The following is a 17271-nucleotide window of genomic DNA, read 5'->3' as shown; positions in this document are numbered from 1 at the left end:
TGACGCCCTTGCCCTGCACGACTTCCCTCCTCTGACTACAGACTCCCAGCTTCCTACATCATCCCAGCTGCCGCCTCGTGGGACCCACAGCCCCGGGTCCCCCGACATCCCTACGCCAGTCATTCCTGAGCCCTCCTCTCGCCCCAGGACACGCCGCTCCATACCGTGCTTTACACCAGCACACGGCGAGCTTCGGTCCCCCGTTCTCTCGGTCCTTGCTCGTCTTCTCCGCCACCACTGGTTGAATCCTCGCCTCCATCCACGCGTATTGCACGCGCAGTGTTGCCGCCTCGTCCCGACGACGCTGATAGTCGGGGACTCAATAATCAGGAACACCCGTTTCTTCAACGCGGAGACGCACTGTTTCCCCGGAGCAATGGCTCAAGACATCCTGCTGACACTGCCTGGTCTGCTGCGCGTCCTCCCGTCTTCCATTCGGCGAATTATCGTTCATGTGGGAATTAACGATACAGCCCTCCACCAGTCTGAGTTGACCAAGATGGATTTTACAAATCTTTTAAGCTTTTTAAACAGCTGTGGACTGTCTGTTTTTATCAGTGGTCCAAGTCCAACACTCGGCCGTGGATCACAGCGGTTCAGCAGAGTCCTCAGCCTCCACACCGGGCTCCAGGCCGCCTGCAGGACCAACAACGTGAGCTTCATTGACAATTTGAATCTGTTTTGGGGCCGCTCTTCCGCTTTTAAGAACAATGGTATTCATTTTAACAAGCTGGGTAGCCGCCTGCTAGCGGCTAATTTACAGCATGCTGTTCACTCCCATTCACATGATTGACTGTTTACACCTGGATCCCGTCCGCTGTCACTCTTCCTCTACGATCATTCATCAGCCGTGTTGGGAACTAAAGGAGAGTGTTTGGGTTATCAGCATTTAAGAAACTGAATTCTTGACATCAATAGAATTATTGATGTATGTAACAATTATTAATGATTATTAATAAAAACGGGGCACCACCCTGCGAACAGGGACCAATAACCAAACGATAAAACTAAGTCTCATAATTAGTAGTCACTCATAATGTCAATAGTCTGCGTATGACTATACATTCAGTGACAGTGAAGGTTTTTAAGTTCGAGCACAGGCTACTACATACAGTCTTATCAAATACATATGCACAAGCAATCACAGACGACTGCTCCTGAAAGTATAACAGAGTTTATTGAATCAAAATAATAAATGATCAAATCAATTAATATTGCAACCAACAAACGTTATCATACAATTTTATATGCCTAAACTAAAGAATGAATAAAATGGATGAGGGTGTATGTCTGTGTGTGTATGTGTATGTGTGTGTGTGGGTCTGTGGGTGAACAGGAAGGAGAGTCTTACAGCTACCGCTAAAAACTACAAAGATGGCGGCGTCGAGTGACGCGGGCCAAAAGGGGAGGGGCCTTAAGAACTACAGCTAGAAACTACAAAGATGGCGGAGTCGAGTGACTCGGACAAAATGGCGGTGAGACTGCTGTATGTAATCACGTGTGCCGATGCAGGACGTGTGTTGTGAGGCGATCGTTTCAACGGGGTTCCCCAGGGGCAGAGCTAGGAGCTGTGTGTGTTACGTGAGAGGAGGAAAGAGAAAAAGGTGGGGGCTCATGAATCAAACTTCTGCGAGCGGTCCGCGTTGTAGTGATAATGGGGGTCGCTGGCGTATCGTACACAACGTGCCGTTGTCGGTAGAACTGCCAGCAGTTATGTACGATAGCCGAGATTCCACACTTCACTCACAGAGCTGATTTAATGAGCAGAGAATACTACACGAAGTGTCGTAAAACAAATGAAAAGAAATCAAATAAATCCCAAGCAAACAGTCATAGTTAATACACCAATACAGCGGAGCTTCTCTGCTCCGTAAAGAGTTGCGTGATATCTCGATATCACGCGACAGTAACTTAAACACACAAAAACACGGGAATATCAACATATAAATGAATGGCCTGAATTAAACTTAAGTTAATTTAAGCTAAGCTATGCCCAGATGCCAAGAATCTTACTTGTCGATGCTTCGTTGCAACGTTGAAGTGTTCGTGAGCAAAGTTGTCCTTTTTCTTCGAGAGGAAAGGGGGGGGGGGTGCTTCTCAGCGCGGCGTTTGAGCTGGCGCTGTTTCGGTCCGTCGTGGCGCAGCTCGCTCTGGAGCAAACGCAGACGTGATCTATCCTCGCTGCAGGGAGGATGATCTAACTTCGGCTGACGGCGTGGTTCGTGCGTCTTACCGGGAATCGTCGGTGAAGGAGGGAGGCGTTGTCGTCTTTCCTTCGCCGGAATGTGTGCACCAAAAGAAAAAGAAACAAAAAACACTGAACGGATCGCTGACGCAGATTCGTTATCGCGGGCTGTTTCGTCCAGCGAAATGGCTCGTGACCTGACAGGGTTTGAGTAGGGGAGAGGGGCCGTTGCGTCCTCGTGGCCTCCGTCGTGCTGGAGGGGGGAGGAGAGGCCGATGTATCTTCATGCGTCCAGGACGAAGGTCCGGGTGAAGAGCGGTTGCGTGCTCCCTAACTCAACCGAGGTCGAAGGGGAAAAGCGGAGAAGTGTGAAACTGCAGACAGTTTTGTAGAACAGGGGTTGACCCACAGGGGTCCTGGGTTCTCTTGGCTCTCGGCCAATGAGATTGCCGCGGTTACCATGGTTATTTGGGGGGGGGGGAATTCACACCCTAGTGTGACATTCCACCCAGAGGAGCTGGCTCTCATCAAAACTACAGGTCAGGATGAGACCTGTGCTTGACAAAGTGAAGGCCTGATTCTCTTTGTCCACAGCACATATTTAAGCCATTTGGTCAGACCCCAACAGCCGCATTCATCCCCTACAAGCAACACTAGCTCCCCCTGGCAGCATGGAGGGTCTCCTACTACTCTTTCCACAGCCTCTACCGTAACTTCCACTCCACGACCCATGAGCATTCCCGTGAGAATCACAGACTCGCGCTCACGCCCTAGTTATGGTCGCGTTCGAGGTGCTGCACGAGTGATCCGTCCTATTACACATACCCCCAAAGCTTCCTGTGCTGATGACGACACAGTGTCTTCCCCCATCAAAATGTGTCCAATTAATGCACGCTCTGTAACAAACAAGGCTCACATTTTAAATGACTTGTTCACAAGTCATAATTTGGCTTTTTTATTTCTGACCGAGACCTGGCAACGGAATATGGAATGCATCCATTTCAATGAACTCTGCCCTGTGGACTGTTCTTATGTTGGGACACCGCGTCTGACAGGCCGCGGTGGAGGCCTCGCCGTGGTCTGGAAGAATCAGTTTTCCTGCCACTTGGGGAGCACAGAATCCTATGCTACTTTTGAGCTGCAGCTCACTAAAGTGGGCCGACTAAAGCCATTTTTCTGTTTTTTAATCTACCGACCTCCATGTCCTGCAGGTCAGTTTTTATCAGAGATCACAGACTTTCTGACTCTATTATCAAGCTAGACAAAGTGCTTCTGGTTGGTGATTTTAATCTGCATGTCAATGATACCACAGACTGTATAGCTACTGAGTTTCTCAATGTTACTGAATCTTTTAATTTCACGCAACATGTTTCTGGCGCCACTCACAGGGGTGGTCACACCTTGGACCTTGTGTTCTCTCTGGGTCTTGATATTGATAATACCCGTTGTGTAACCTATTGATCAGTGACCATAAATGTATTTTCTTTGATCTTTCTGTCAATGCTGACCGCTTGTGTCTGAAACAAACATTCCACTCCCGCATTATTACTCAGAGTACAGCTGATCATTTCTCTGTGCACTTCTGCTGTGATATTAACATATATTAACTCAATGATGTTAAACTCTTGATACAGTCATTTAATGAACATTGCACCACTTTGCTGGATAAAGTGGCACCTCTTAAGGAAAGGACCAGGGCTGCCTATAACACTACTCCGTGGATGACAGACGCTGTGTGCAGCCTGAGACAGAAGTGTCGCAGGACAGAGCGGCTCTGGAAAGCTACTGGGCTAGAAGTGCATCGCTCATATCTCAAAGACCTCAGAGTTTCTTTTAATACTGGAGTAAAGGAAGCTAGAACTGCTTATTTTGCCAACCTAATCTCTTCTTCAAAGAGAAATCCCAAGATTCTGTTTGACACAATTAAGAGAATTGTTTCACCGTCTGTCTCTACATTACCATGCTGTTCTGTTGACGATTGCAACAAATTCCTTATCTATTTTATTGATAAGGTAACAGGTATTAGGTCTGGCATTCAGCCTGGGATCTGTTCATCTACATGTAGCTCCTCGCAATCTCCTGCTGTTCTGGACTCTTTCCAGCCTATCAGCCTTCAAGACCTGATGGACTTAATTAACAAAACAAAGCCATCATCTTGCCCTCTGGATATAATACCATCCTCTCTATTTAAGAAAGTTCTGCTAACTATTGGCCCTGCAGTAACATCTACTGTCAATTCCTCATTGTCTACAGGAATTGTCCCTTCCTATTTCAAACATGCCACTATCCAGCCCATATTAAAGAAACCTAACTTAGATCCAGCTTTGCCCATGAACTACAGGTCCATATCAAAACTGCCTTTCTTGTCCAAAATTATAGAGAAAGTGGTGGCCAAACAACTGACTGCTGCACTGGAGAGGCACAACATGTACGACAAGTTCCAGTCTGGGTTTCGTAAGCAACACTCTACTGAAACCGCTCTCCTGAGGGTTTCAAATGACATTCTCATGTGTGCTGATGCAGGTGACTGCTCTGTGTTAGTTCTTCTGGACCTCAGTTCTGCATTTGACACTGTAGACCATGACATCCTGATTAAGAGGCTTCGTGATTGGGTGGGCATATCTGGCATAGCGTTAGACTGGTTTACATCTCACCTCAATGACAGAAGTTTCAATGTCTCTGTGGGTGATTTTGTGTCTGTTACCTCTCCACTGTCTTGTGGTGGGCTCGGTTCTGGGGCCTCTGTTATTTTCCCTTTATCTGTTACCTTTGGGGCTGATTATATAAAGCTATAATGTGTCCTATCACTTATATGCAGATGATATCCAACTCTATCTGTCATTCAAACCCAGCGAGGCCTCCACATTAACTAGGCTCCTGGACTGTGTCAATGCCATCAGATACTGGACGGCAGAAAACTGCTTGCAACTCAATGACTCTAAGACGGAGGTCCTAGTTATTGCTCCAGAGGAGTTTGTCCCCATGATCAGGCAGATTATTAGTCCACTCTCCTCTGCTGCCCATTGCAACCTGCGTAATCTCTGGATTTTCTTTGATCGATCCATGTCGTTTGACCCTCATGTTAAGCAGCTGTCCAGGTCATGTTTCTTCCATCTAAGAAATATCAGTAAACTGAGATCTGTAGTATCAACACCTGAATTAGAGATGATCATACACACATTTATCTCTTCACGCATTGACTACTGCAACTCACTTTTCACATCACTCAGTGTATCTGCTCTTAACCGTCTGCAGGTCATCCACAACGCTGCCGCCAGATTACTCACCAGGACAAATCGACGGTCTCACATCACCCCCGTACTCCGATCTCTCCACTGGCTCCCTGTAGCATCTAGGATACACTTCAAAATTCTCACCATCACTTACAGAGCACTTCATGGTCAGGCTCCGGCTTATGTAGCTGATCTACTTCGCCCCTATTCACCCGCCCGCACTCTGAGGTCAAACGCTCTCGGTCTTCTGTCAGTCCCACGCACACGATTTAAGAGCCGTGGTGACCGAGCCTTTGAGGCAGTGGCCCCGAGGCTCTGGAATGCTCTGCCTGCAACTCTACGCCTCGCAGATACTGTGAATACTTTTAAAAGCCAGCTCAAAACCCACCTGTTTAGGCTGGCGTTTGAGTAAAAACCCATGTCCTAGACCTGCTCTTAAAATATGTTTTACATTTTTATTTTATTTTTTATTATTTTTTATTTTATTTTTTACTTTTCTCTGTGTATATAATTTATTGACCCTAGGGTCACATTGTGTTTTTTATGCTTTTAAGCACTTTGTGATACTATTGTCTGTGAAAAGCGCTATATATATAAAATTCATTCATTCATTCATTCATTAAACTACCAGTACAAAATACCAGTACATACTGTACACAAATATTATTGTATTGGAAACACTATATTTTGTGAAACTATTGCATTCCATTCATATAAAAGTATGTAAATGTAATATTGTGTTAATATATGTTAAAATATTGATGTCTGGCAACAGACAACAAAACATCAATCGAAAATGAAGGGAAATAAATACATGTCATAGTGTCTATGACATGTTTATATTTCCACTATTATTTCCACTATTATTACTATTAGTAATAATATTATTACTATTATACTATTATTTCCACTATTTGTCATAGTGGAAAACATACAATGAATGCATACATTATACTGGCTAGGGAGGGTCTTGCTAACCCTGTGGGAGGGTTTGATGTGGGTTGTAGTCATTCAATCACAAAATACAGGAGTGGTTGTTGTAGACACCTGTCTTGTTCAATATGCGACTTCAGCAATTTGGGAAGAGTGATGATGCTCAAATGTTTTAATGCATTATATTTTAATAAAACATGCCTCATTGACTCATTTCAGGAGATTTGTTTATTAACTTTGAACAGTTCTCTTAAAGCACAGTGAAAATATATTAAATATTTGAATGAATAAAAATACAACCACTTTTCAATATGAAATGTAACATTGAAATCTGGCAAAGATTGCAATAATGAAGGTATTTGCACAGTGGACAGCACCTGGGAAGTGTTGTGGGAAGTCTCTTTGACAGGTCATCCATCCATCCATCCATTTTCCTCCGCTTATCTGGGGTCGGGTCGCGGTGGCAGCAGGCCAAGCAGGCCGACCCAGACTTCCCTCTCACCGGCAACATGTTCCAGCTCATTCTGGGGGATCCCGAGGTGTTCCCAGGCCAGCTGGGAGATGTAATCCCTCCAGCGTGTTCTGGGTCTTCCCCGGGGTCTCTTCCCAGTTGGGCGTGCCTGGACAACCTCCAGTGGGAGGCGTCCAGGAGGCATACTGATTAGATGCTGAACCACCTCAGCTGACTCCTTTCGACGCGAAGGAGTAGCGTCTCGACGCCAAGCTCCCTCCTGATGACCGAGCTCCTGACCCTATCTCTAAGGCTGAGCCCGGCCACCCTACGGTGGAAGCTCATTTCGGCCGCGACCTTGTCCTTTCGGTCACGACCCAGAGTTGGTGACCATAGGTGAGGGTAGGAACGTAGGCCGACTGGTAAATTGAGAGCTTTGCCTTCCGGCTCAGCTCCCTCTTCACCAAGACGGTCCGGTGCAGTGCCTGCTTTACTGCTGCAGCCGCACCGATCCGCCTGTCGATCTCCCGATCCATCTTACCCTCACTCGTGAACAAGACCCCGAGATGCTTGAACTCCTTTGCTTGAGGTAGGCACTCCGTCCCCACCTGGAGGGAGCAATCCACCGGTTTCCGGCAGAGAACCATGGCCTCAGATGTGGAGGTGCTAACTCTCATCCCCGCCGCTTCACACTCGGCTGCAAACCGCCCCAGTGAATGCTGGAGGTCACGATCCGAGGAGGCTAACAGGACCACATCATCTGCAAACAGCAGAGAGGCGATCCCGAGACCCCCGAACCTGATGTTCTCCGCCCCCAGGCTGCGCCTAGATATCCTGTCTGTGAAAGTCACGAACAGGACCGGTGACGAAGGGCAGCCCTGGCGGAGGCCAACACCCACCGGGAACGTGTCTGACTTATTGCCGAGAATGTGGACACAGCTCCTACTACAGTCGTACAGAGACCGGATCACCCATTGTAACGGGTCCGGCACCCCATACTCCCGCAGCACCCCCCACAAGAACCCCCGAGGGACCCGGTCAAAAGCCTTCTCCAAGTCCACAAAGCACATGTAGACTGGTTGGGCAAACTCCCAGAACCCCTCCAGTAGTCTTGCGAGGGTAAAGAGCTGGTCCACTGTTCCACGGCCGGGACGGAATCCGCACTGCTCCTCTTGAATCTGAGGTTCGAGAAATGGTCGGAGCCTCCTTTCCAGCACCCTGGCATAAGCCTTCCCCGGGAGGCTGAGTAGTGTGATACCCCGGTAGTTCGAGCACACTCTCCGGTCCCCCTTTTTGAAGATGGGAACCACCACACCGGTCTGCCATTCCATGGGCACTGATCCCGACCCCCATGTGACATTGAAGAGGCGTGTCAGCCAGGACAGCCCAACCATGTCCAGCGCTTTCAGCATCTCAGGGCGGATCTCATCCACCCCCGGCGCCTTGCCACCAAGGAGCTTTTTAACTACCTCAGCGGCCTCTGCCAGGGATATGGGTGAGCCTCCCCCTAGGTCCTCAGGCGCTGCCTCCTCTTGTTGGTCGGGTTTAGGAGTTCCTCAAAGTGCTCTTTCCACCGCCCGACGATGTCCCCCGTCCGGGTCAGCAGTCCCCCCCCCCCTGCTGAGAACAGCCTGGGGTAAGCCCTGCTCTCCCTTCCTGAGCCGTCGGATGGTTTGCCAGAACCTCCTTGAGGCCAACCGAAAGTCCTTCTCCATGACCTCCCGGACTCCTCCCATGCCCGAGTTTTAGCATTCGCGACAGGTCACCTTTAAACAAAATAAAAATACCACAATGCAAATTATTATAATAACAAAAAAGTGTTAATGTTATCACACACAATGTGGTTGTTTCTGTCACCTTTGACATAGAAACCAACTTACTCACCAGATAAATACAGTAGGTAGGCCTAAATATGTGTAAGTCAATCTAACTTTGTCAACGACCTGATCACGTGTGGGATGGATGGAACCAGATGATTTTGCTACCTCGGTGCATTCAGTCAGTTATTCCTGTCTGGGCATGTTTGATGAAGTCAGCCTCTAAACAAAACCTTCCAGAAAAGCAAGAGCGTTCATGAATTTTTCATTTCCTTTTAATTCAGCTCTGTTTCTCGCTGTCTGATCTCCTCTTCTTAATGTATTTGTGTCTCAAGTATTCTCATTTCCTTCGGGCCTCGTCCTGTAAATGCAGTGACGAGCTAACGGCAGTTCAGTTATGCACGTTGTACATCGTTGCACATTCTACAGACTGACAGGATGTTATAGGCGATTGTCTTGATATTTATAATCCTTTTTCTTGTTACTATTAATGAGGGGAAAGTGCATAACATCACGAACGTGGAGGTTGATTGTCAGCGCTAATGTACTGTAAAGAGAGTCCTGTTATTGTACGCAGCGGAATGGAATGTTAGTGCAGCCGGGTCTCTCCAAGCCGACCCGCTCCACCACTGAGCTACAGGCAGCCCTCCACATGAAAAGGTCAGCGTATACTCTGCTTTCTTATTGCATAAAGTGGTCTCCATGATGTCATTTTGTTCAAAATAGGGAAATAAATGTTTTTTTGTCACTCATTATGTGCAAAGACAATTATTTATATATATATATGTATAAATATATGTATATATATATATATATATATGTACATATATATATATATATATATATGTTTATACAATAATCTTTGAATGAATAGTTTTGGATATGTATAATAAGCTGCTTTGTGCTAGTGTTAGGAAGGCGAACTGATCTAATATCCATTTTATGTCGCTTCGAAAACATCTCCTTCAAACTACCGGATTTAAATTTATCGACAAAAAAATAAATTTTACAAGATTAAATTGGAGAACATCATGTTATAATGTTCCTTTGCCCAACACTGATTGTTACTGAGTCGAGCATGAGTGCATCATGATGTAAACAGTGAACCTCTGTTAACGTGAGCTATGTTATGTGTTCGGGAGCACTCTGAGCAGCATGACGCAACAATAGTTCAACTTCCTTATGTTGTGACAAATTGTGAGCTTCTTGTCTTCTTCACTTGTGCTGAAGAGCTTCCGTGCTTGTGTATGTGTCTGTGTCTGTATGTGTGTTTGTGTCTGTATGTGTGTGTGTGTCTGTGTGTGTGTGTGTCTGTATGTGTGTGTGTCTGTGTCTATATGTTTGTGTGTGTGTGTGTGTATGTGTGTTTGTGTCTCTGTGTGTGTGTGTATGTGTGTGTGTATGTGTGTGTATGTGTGTTTGTGTCTGTATGTGTGTTTGTGTCTGTGTGTGTGTGTATGTGTGTTTGTGTCTCTGTGTTTGTGTCTGTGTGTGTGTCTGTATGTGTGTGTTTGTGTCTCTGTGTGTGTGTCTGTGGCCTATATGTGTATGTGTGTGTCTCTGTGTCTCTATGTGCGTGTGTGTGTGTCTGTGTGTGTTTGTGTCTGTGTGTGTCTGTGTGTGTGTGTCTGTATGTGTGTGTGTCTGTGTGTGTGTTTGTGTCTGTGTCTGTATGTGTGTGTGTCTGTATGTGTGTTTGTGTCTGTATGTGTGTTTGTGTCTCTGTGTGTGTCTGTATGTGTGTGTGTGTATGTGTGTGTCTGTATGTGTGTGTCTGTGTCTGTATGTGTGTGTGTGTATGTGTGTTTGTGTCTGTGTGTGTGTGTATGTGTGTTTGTGTCTCTGTGTTTGTGTCTGTGTGTGTGTCTGTATGTGTGTGTTTGTGTCTCTGTGTGTGTGTCTGTGGCCTATATGTGTATGTGTGTGTCTCTGTGTCTCTATGTGCGTGTGTGTGTGTCTGTGTGTGTTTGTGTCTGTGTGTGTCTGTATGTGTGTGTGTGTCTGTATGTGTGTGTGTCTGTGTGTGTGTTTGTGTCTGTGTCTGTATGTGTGTGTGTCTGTATGTGTGTTTGTGTCTGTGTGTGTTTGTGTCTGTGTGTATGTCTGTGTCTGTGTCTGTATGTGTGTGTGTCTGTATGTGTGTTTGTGTCTGTGTGTGTTTGTGTCTGTGTGTATGTCTGTGTCTGTGTCTGTATGTGTGTGTCTGTATGTGTGTTTGTGTCTGTGTGTGTTTGTGTCTGTGTGTATGTCTGTGTCTGTGTCTGTATGTGTGTGTGTCTGTATGTGTGTTTGTGTCTGTGTGTGTCTGTGTCTGTATGTGTGTGTCTGTGTGTTTGTGTCTGTGTGTGTGTCTGTGTCTGTATGTGTGTGTCTGTATGTGTGTTTGTGTCTGTATGTGTGTTTGTGTCTCTGTGTGTGTCTGTATGTGTGTGTGTGTATGTGTGTGTGTGTGTGTGTATGTATGTGTGTGTCTGTATGTGTGTGTCTGTGTCTGTATGTGTGTGTGTATGTGTGTTTGTGTCTGTATGTGTGTTTGTGTCTGTGTGTGTGTATGTGTGTTTGTGTCTCTGTGTTTGTGTCTGTGTGTGTGTCTGTATGTGTGTGTTTGTGTCTCTGTGTGTGTGTCTGTGGCCTATATGTGTATGTGTGTGTCTCTGTGTCTCTATGTGCGTGTGTGTGTCTGTGTGTGTTTGTGTCTGTGTGTGTCTGTATGTGTGTGTGTCTGTGTGTGTGTTTGTGTCTGTGTCTGTATGTGTGTGTGTCTGTATGTGTGTTTGTGTCTGTGTGTGTTTGTGTCTGTGTGTATGTCTGTGTCTGTGTCTGTATGTGTGTGTGTCTGTATGTGTGTTTGTGTCTGTGTGTATGTCTGTGTCTGTGTCTGTATGTGTGTGTCTGTATGTGTGTTTGTGTCTGTGTGTGTCTGTGTCTGTATGTGTGTGTCTGTATGTGTGTTTGTGTCTGTGTGTGTCTGTGTCTGTATGTGTGTGTCTGTCTGTGTGTGTGTGTATGTGTGTTTGTGTCTCTGTGTTTGTGTCTGTGTGTGTGTCTGTATGTGTGTGTTTGTGTCTCTGTGTGTGTGTCTGTGGCCTATATGTGTATGTGTGTGTCTCTGTGTCTCTATGTGCGTGTGTGTGTCTGTGTGTGTCTGTGTCTGTGTGTGTCTGTCTGTATGTGTGTGTGTCTGTGTGTGTGTTTGTGTCTGTGTCTGTATGTGTGTGTGTCTGTATGTGTGTTTGTGTCTGTGTGTGTTTGTGTCTGTGTGTATGTCTGTGTCTGTGTCTGTATGTGTGTGTGTCTGTATGTGTGTTTGTGTCTGTGTGTATGTCTGTGTCTGTGTCTGTATGTGTGTGTCTGTATGTGTGTTTGTGTCTGTGTGTGTCTGTGTCTGTATGTGTGTGTCTGTATGTGTGTTTGTGTCTGTGTGTGTCTGTGTCTGTATGTGTGTGTCTGTATGTGTGTTTGTGTCTGTGTGTGTTTGTGTCTGTGTGTATGTCTGTGTCTGTGTCTGTATGTGTGTGTGTCTGTATGTGTGTTTGTGTCTGTGTGTGTGTCTGTGTCTGTATGTGTGTGTCTGTATGTGTGTTTGTGTCTGTATGTGTGTTTGTGTCTCTGTGTGTGTCTGTATGTGTGTGTCTGTATGTGTGTTTGTGTCTGTATGTGTGTTTGTGTCTCTGTGTGTGTCTGTGTCTGTATGTGTGTGTCTGTATGTGTCTGTGTGTATGTCTGTGTCTGTGTCTGTATGTGTGTGTGTCTGTATGTGTGTTTGTGTCTGTGTGTGTCTGTATGTGTGTGTCTGTATGTGTGTTTGTGTGTGTCTGTATGTGTGTGTCTGTATGTGTGTTTGTGTCTGTGTGTGTGTCTGTGTGTGTGTGTTTGTGTCTGTATGTGTGTGTGTGTGTCTGTGTGTGTATGTATGTGTGTCTGTATGTGTGTGTGTGTCTGTGTGTTTGTGTCTGTGTGTGTGTCTGTGTCTGTATGTGTGTGTGTGTCTGTATGTGTGTTTGTGTGTGTCTGTATGTTTGTGTCTGTATGTGTGTTTGTGTCTGTGTGTGTGTCTGTGTATGTGTGTTTGTGTGTGTCTGTATGTGTGTTTGTGTCTGTGTGTATGTGTGTGTCTGTGTCTGTATGTGTGTGTGTCTGTCTGTGTGTTTGTGTCTGTGTGTGTGTCTGTGTCTGTATGTGTGTGTCTGTATGTGTGTTTGTGTGTGTCTGTATGTGTGTGTCTGTATGTGTGTTTGTGTCTGTGTGTGTGTCTGTGTGTGTGTGTCTGTGTGTTTGTGTCTGTGTGTGTGTCTGTGTGTTTGTGTGTGTCTGTGTGTGTGTTTGTGTCTGTGTGTGTGTCTGTGTGTTTGTGTCTGTGTGTGTGTCTGTGTCTGTGTCTGTATGTGTGTGTGTGTCTGTATGTGTGTTTGTGTGTGTCTGTATGTGTGTGTGTGTCTGTGTGTTTGTGTCTGTGTGTGTGTGTGTTTGTGTCTGTATGTGTGTGTGTGTCTGTGTGTTTGTGTCTGTGTGTGTGTCTGTGGTTGTATGTGTGTGTCTGTATGTGTGTCTGTGTCTGTATGTGTGTGTCTGTATGTGTGTTTGTGTCTGTGTGTGTGTGTCTGTGTCTGTATGTGTGTGTGTGTCTGTATGTGTGTTTGTGTGTGTATGTATGTGTGTTTGTGTCTGTGTGTGTGTCTGTGTGTGTATGTTTGTGTCTGTGTGTATGTGTGTGTGTCTGTGGTTGTATGTGTGTGTCTGTATGTGTGTCTGTGTCTGTATGTGTGTGTGTCTGTATGTGTCTGTATGTGTGTGTGTGTCTGTCTGTATGTGTGTTTGTCTCTGTGTGTGTGTGTGTCTGTATGTGTGTTTGTGTCTGTATGTGTGTGTGTCTGTATGTGTGTGTTTGTGTCTGTGTGTGTGTTTGTGTCTGTATGTGTGTGTGTCTGTATGTGTGTGTTTGTGTCTGTATGTGTTTTTGTGTCTGTATGTGTGTTTGTGTATGTGTCTGTATGTGTGTGTCTGTATGTGTGTTTGTGTGTGTCTGTATGTGTGTGTCTGTATGTGTGTTTGTGTCTGTGTGTGTGTCTGTGTGTATGTGTGTGTCTGTGGTTGTATGTGTGTGTCTGTATGTGTGTGTCTGTGTCTGTATGTGTGTGTGTGTGTCTGTCTGTTTGTGTGTTTGTCTGTATGTGTCTGTCTGTGTGTCTGTGTCTGTATGTGTGTGTGTGTGTCTGTATGTGTGTGTCTGTGTGTGTCTGTATGTGTGTGCCTGTGTCTCTATGTGCGTGTGTGTGTGTCTGTGTGTGTTTGTGTCTGTATGTGTGTGTGTGTCTGTATGTGTGTGTGTGTCTGTATGTGTGTGTCTGTGTCTCTATATGTGTATGTGTGTGTCTGTATGTATGTGTGTGTGTCTGTATGTGTTTGTGTCTGTATGTGTGTGTCTGTGTGTGTTTGTGTCTGTATGTATGTGTGTGTCTGTATGTGTGTGTGTGTTTGTGTCTGTATGTGTGTCTGTGTCTGTATGTGTGTGTGTCTGTATGTGTGTGTTTGTGTCTGTCTGTATGTGTGTGTGTCTGTATGTGTGTGTGTGTCTGTATGTGTGTGTGTGTCTGTATGTGTGTGTCTGTGTGTGTTTGTGTCTGTATGTATGTGTGTGTCTGTATGTGTGTGTGTGTTTGTGTCTGTATGTGTGTGTGTGTCTGTATGTGTGTTTGTGTCTGTATGTATGTGTGTGTGTCTGTATGTGTGTGTTTGTGTCTGTATGTATGTGTCTGTGTCTGTATGTGTGTGTGTCTGTATGTGTGTGTGTCTGTATGTGTGTTTGTGTCTGTATGTGTGTGTTTGTGTCTGTATGTGTGTGTTTGTGTCTGTATGTGTGTGTGTATGTGTGTGTCTGTATGTGTGTGTGTCTGTATGTGTGTGTCTGTGTCTGTATGTGTGTGTGTCTGTGTCCTATGTCTATGTGTATCTGTATGTGTGTGTGAGAGTCTGTGACGTAATTGTCTGTGCTGCTGTGTGCCAGCGTAATATATCCAGAGTAAATGTTTGTACAAGAAGCAAATAAAATCATGAAATGAGACTGGCTGTGTTGGGCTGAAACTCACCCCACAGAGAGAAGGCCGGAGCACGTGTGTCCGGCTGCTTTGTGCAGTCGACACGCTCCAATAAGAAATCTACCAAGACTTGTTTACAATTATAAGGAATTAAATTCCACTGATGCAAGTACGATTACAGTTAAACATTGGAGTACATACTCCTATGAAATATTACAATATAAACCCACTTTGGAAAAAAACTACCTCTTGTCCCAGGACACAGCCTTCCCGCAGATCCACACGCTAAAAGAGGCAGAAAAACACTTCAAACCCGCCCACATATTCGTTCGCGACTCCTCCCCTGCCGTCTATCTCAATTTCTATTGGCCAATTTCCCTACGCATTCTGTATATGTCTATCTCACATCTCTCTCTCCCTAGCAGCTAACACATTCAATCCCCAGTTATGGCTTAATTCCTTCTATGATAATCCTTCAGTATATAAGATACACTTCTGCAACCTTGGCAGAAGCTTCATTTCTTTTAGCTACTAATCCTACATCACTTTATGTTTATCTTAATTATGCATTCCCAAACCCTTATGTTTATGACTAATTATGAATTCTTAATTATGAATTATTAAACACTTTTATTATATCTACTAACTACAGTTTTTTGCTCAAATTTCTTACAGCTGACCTGTCATGGCCGATCATCCAAAACACGTTGTGTCAGGTCGATCGATGCTTCTCCAGGATGAACTTAAACATTATGATACGAAAATCAGTCATGAAATATGAACCGTGTGTGTGTGCCATACGGTAACAAGATTGGGGTTTCTACAGAAGATTGTATAATCAACGATCTGAGGAGTTACACTTTGTGTGTGTGTGTGTGTGTGTGTGAGAGTGTGTGTGTGTGAGTGTGTAGGTGTGTGTGTGTGAGTGTGTGTGTGTGTGTGTGTGTGTGTGTGGTCATGTGAAATGTGTGCAGTGTTTTGAAAATAGTGCATCAGCAATTGTAAAAAGAGTTCCTGGTTACAAAGTCAATTGTTCAAATTTGTATTCACAGAGTATTAAAGTTATGCAATTCTTCTCAGATAATTAAAGGAAAGTTAAGCTGCTCAAGTAACAATAGAATAAAGGTCATTTGTACACTGTTTGGTCATTAATCACATGACTGAATACAGAGCAATCACTCTTCGTTTCAGAAGACTCATCAATTTTATTATTTTTTTTACATTTGAACGCAAATATTTTATACCCTCTGAAAATGATTTCGGCCAACATGGATGCTTCAACTCCTCACTGAAACGAAACAACCTTCAGGTGTGAGCAGAGTGAGCAGTGCAGGTTCACACTGGAATATATATAGATATTTATACATTTCATTTATTTTATTTATTTTATTTATTTATTTTATTTATTTTATTTTATTTATTTTATTTATTTTATTCATTTTATTCATTTTATTCATTTTATTCATTTTATTCATTTTATTCATTTTATTCATTTTATTCAAGTAACATGAAAAGCACATATGGGTAATTCACATCAAGTCATTTCATCTGAAAATCGATTTAAACCGGTGTCTGCAGTTGTCCACCAGGTGGATCACATCCCCACAGCTCACTGCTTCGTGGATCACATCCCCACAGCTCACTGCTTCCTGGATCACATCCCCACAGCTCACTGCTTCGTGGATCACATCCCCACAGCTCACTGCTTCCTGGATCACATCCCCACAGCTCACTGCTTCGTGGATCACATCCCCGTGTCTTTTATTGGCTGACTTCCCGCTGCTGTATGTGTAAATCATAACACTACATCATAACTGCAAAATTATTATTTTCAGAAACTGCATTTTCAATTACCATTCGAGGGAAAAGTACTTGTTCCGGTTTTTCTGTGGCCGACTGTTAAAACAGGCCATCGCTTCAAAATCATGTTGATAATCAGCAGGTTGAAAGTTCGGAAAAGTCAAGAGCATCAAGGTGATGATGTCGAGCTTTTGAGGCTTTAACTGAGACCCACATCGACCAGGTGTAGTGGTACCATGGTGGTGTATCGTGCTGTTCTAGTGATACATCTGAAATAAAAATGTATTCATTAATTATTGAAATCAATTGTGAAGGTATAAAGGGGCTTAGAACTGTATGATACAAACAGATGAGGGGCATCCCCTTGTTCTTTATGTCTCATGAGTTGTTGCAGCAATCTCTGGGCAAATACCATTTCACTAGCTTAGGCCCCCACCTCGGCCGGAGCGAGCCTTCGTCGGTTGTTTGGAGTGTTGAGGAATGGTTGATGGAGATTTGGCCTGATGCGGTTTGGGAGAGGCTTAGCTGAGGATCCACTGCGGCTCCCGGGCCTTGCAGACCCCGAAAATAAGCCCAGTGTCCCGGCTACGGCAAGTTGCTGTGGTTGCTGGAAGTAGGTGGCCGGGGGGCGTTGGCGTCCTGCGTTCCGTTGTTGCTTTGCTGTCCGTGCTTGCTGGGTCCCGTTGCCTCTCTCTCTCCTTTCTCTTTCTTCTTCTCTTCTTTTTCTCTTCCTTCTGTCTTCTTCTCTTCTTTCTCTCTTGCTTTTCCTTCCTTTCTTCTCATTTATTTTTCCTCTTTTCTCTCTCTTCTCTCTCTT

The 17271-nt window shown here is 44.8% G+C and overlaps 1 pseudogene across 1 annotated transcript; it reads right to left on the bottom strand.

Moving 5' to 3' along the window:
• Positions 1-10297: 10297 nt before the first annotated feature.
• Positions 10298-16453, bottom strand: LOC306787344 (annotated as a pseudogene). Its single transcript has 2 exons — positions 16261-16453; positions 10298-11198 (listed from the first exon to the last, which is right to left on the bottom strand). The product of its transcript is annotated as an uncharacterized misc_RNA (transcript).
• Positions 16454-17271: the final 818 nt, after the last annotated feature.

The sequence above is a fragment of the Melanostigma gelatinosum genome (assembly GCF_949748355.1).
Source record: "Melanostigma gelatinosum genome assembly, chromosome: 13".
NCBI classification, from domain to species: domain Eukaryota; kingdom Metazoa; phylum Chordata; class Actinopteri; order Perciformes; family Zoarcidae; genus Melanostigma; species Melanostigma gelatinosum.
This window is presented reverse-complemented; position numbering and strand designations above follow the sequence as displayed.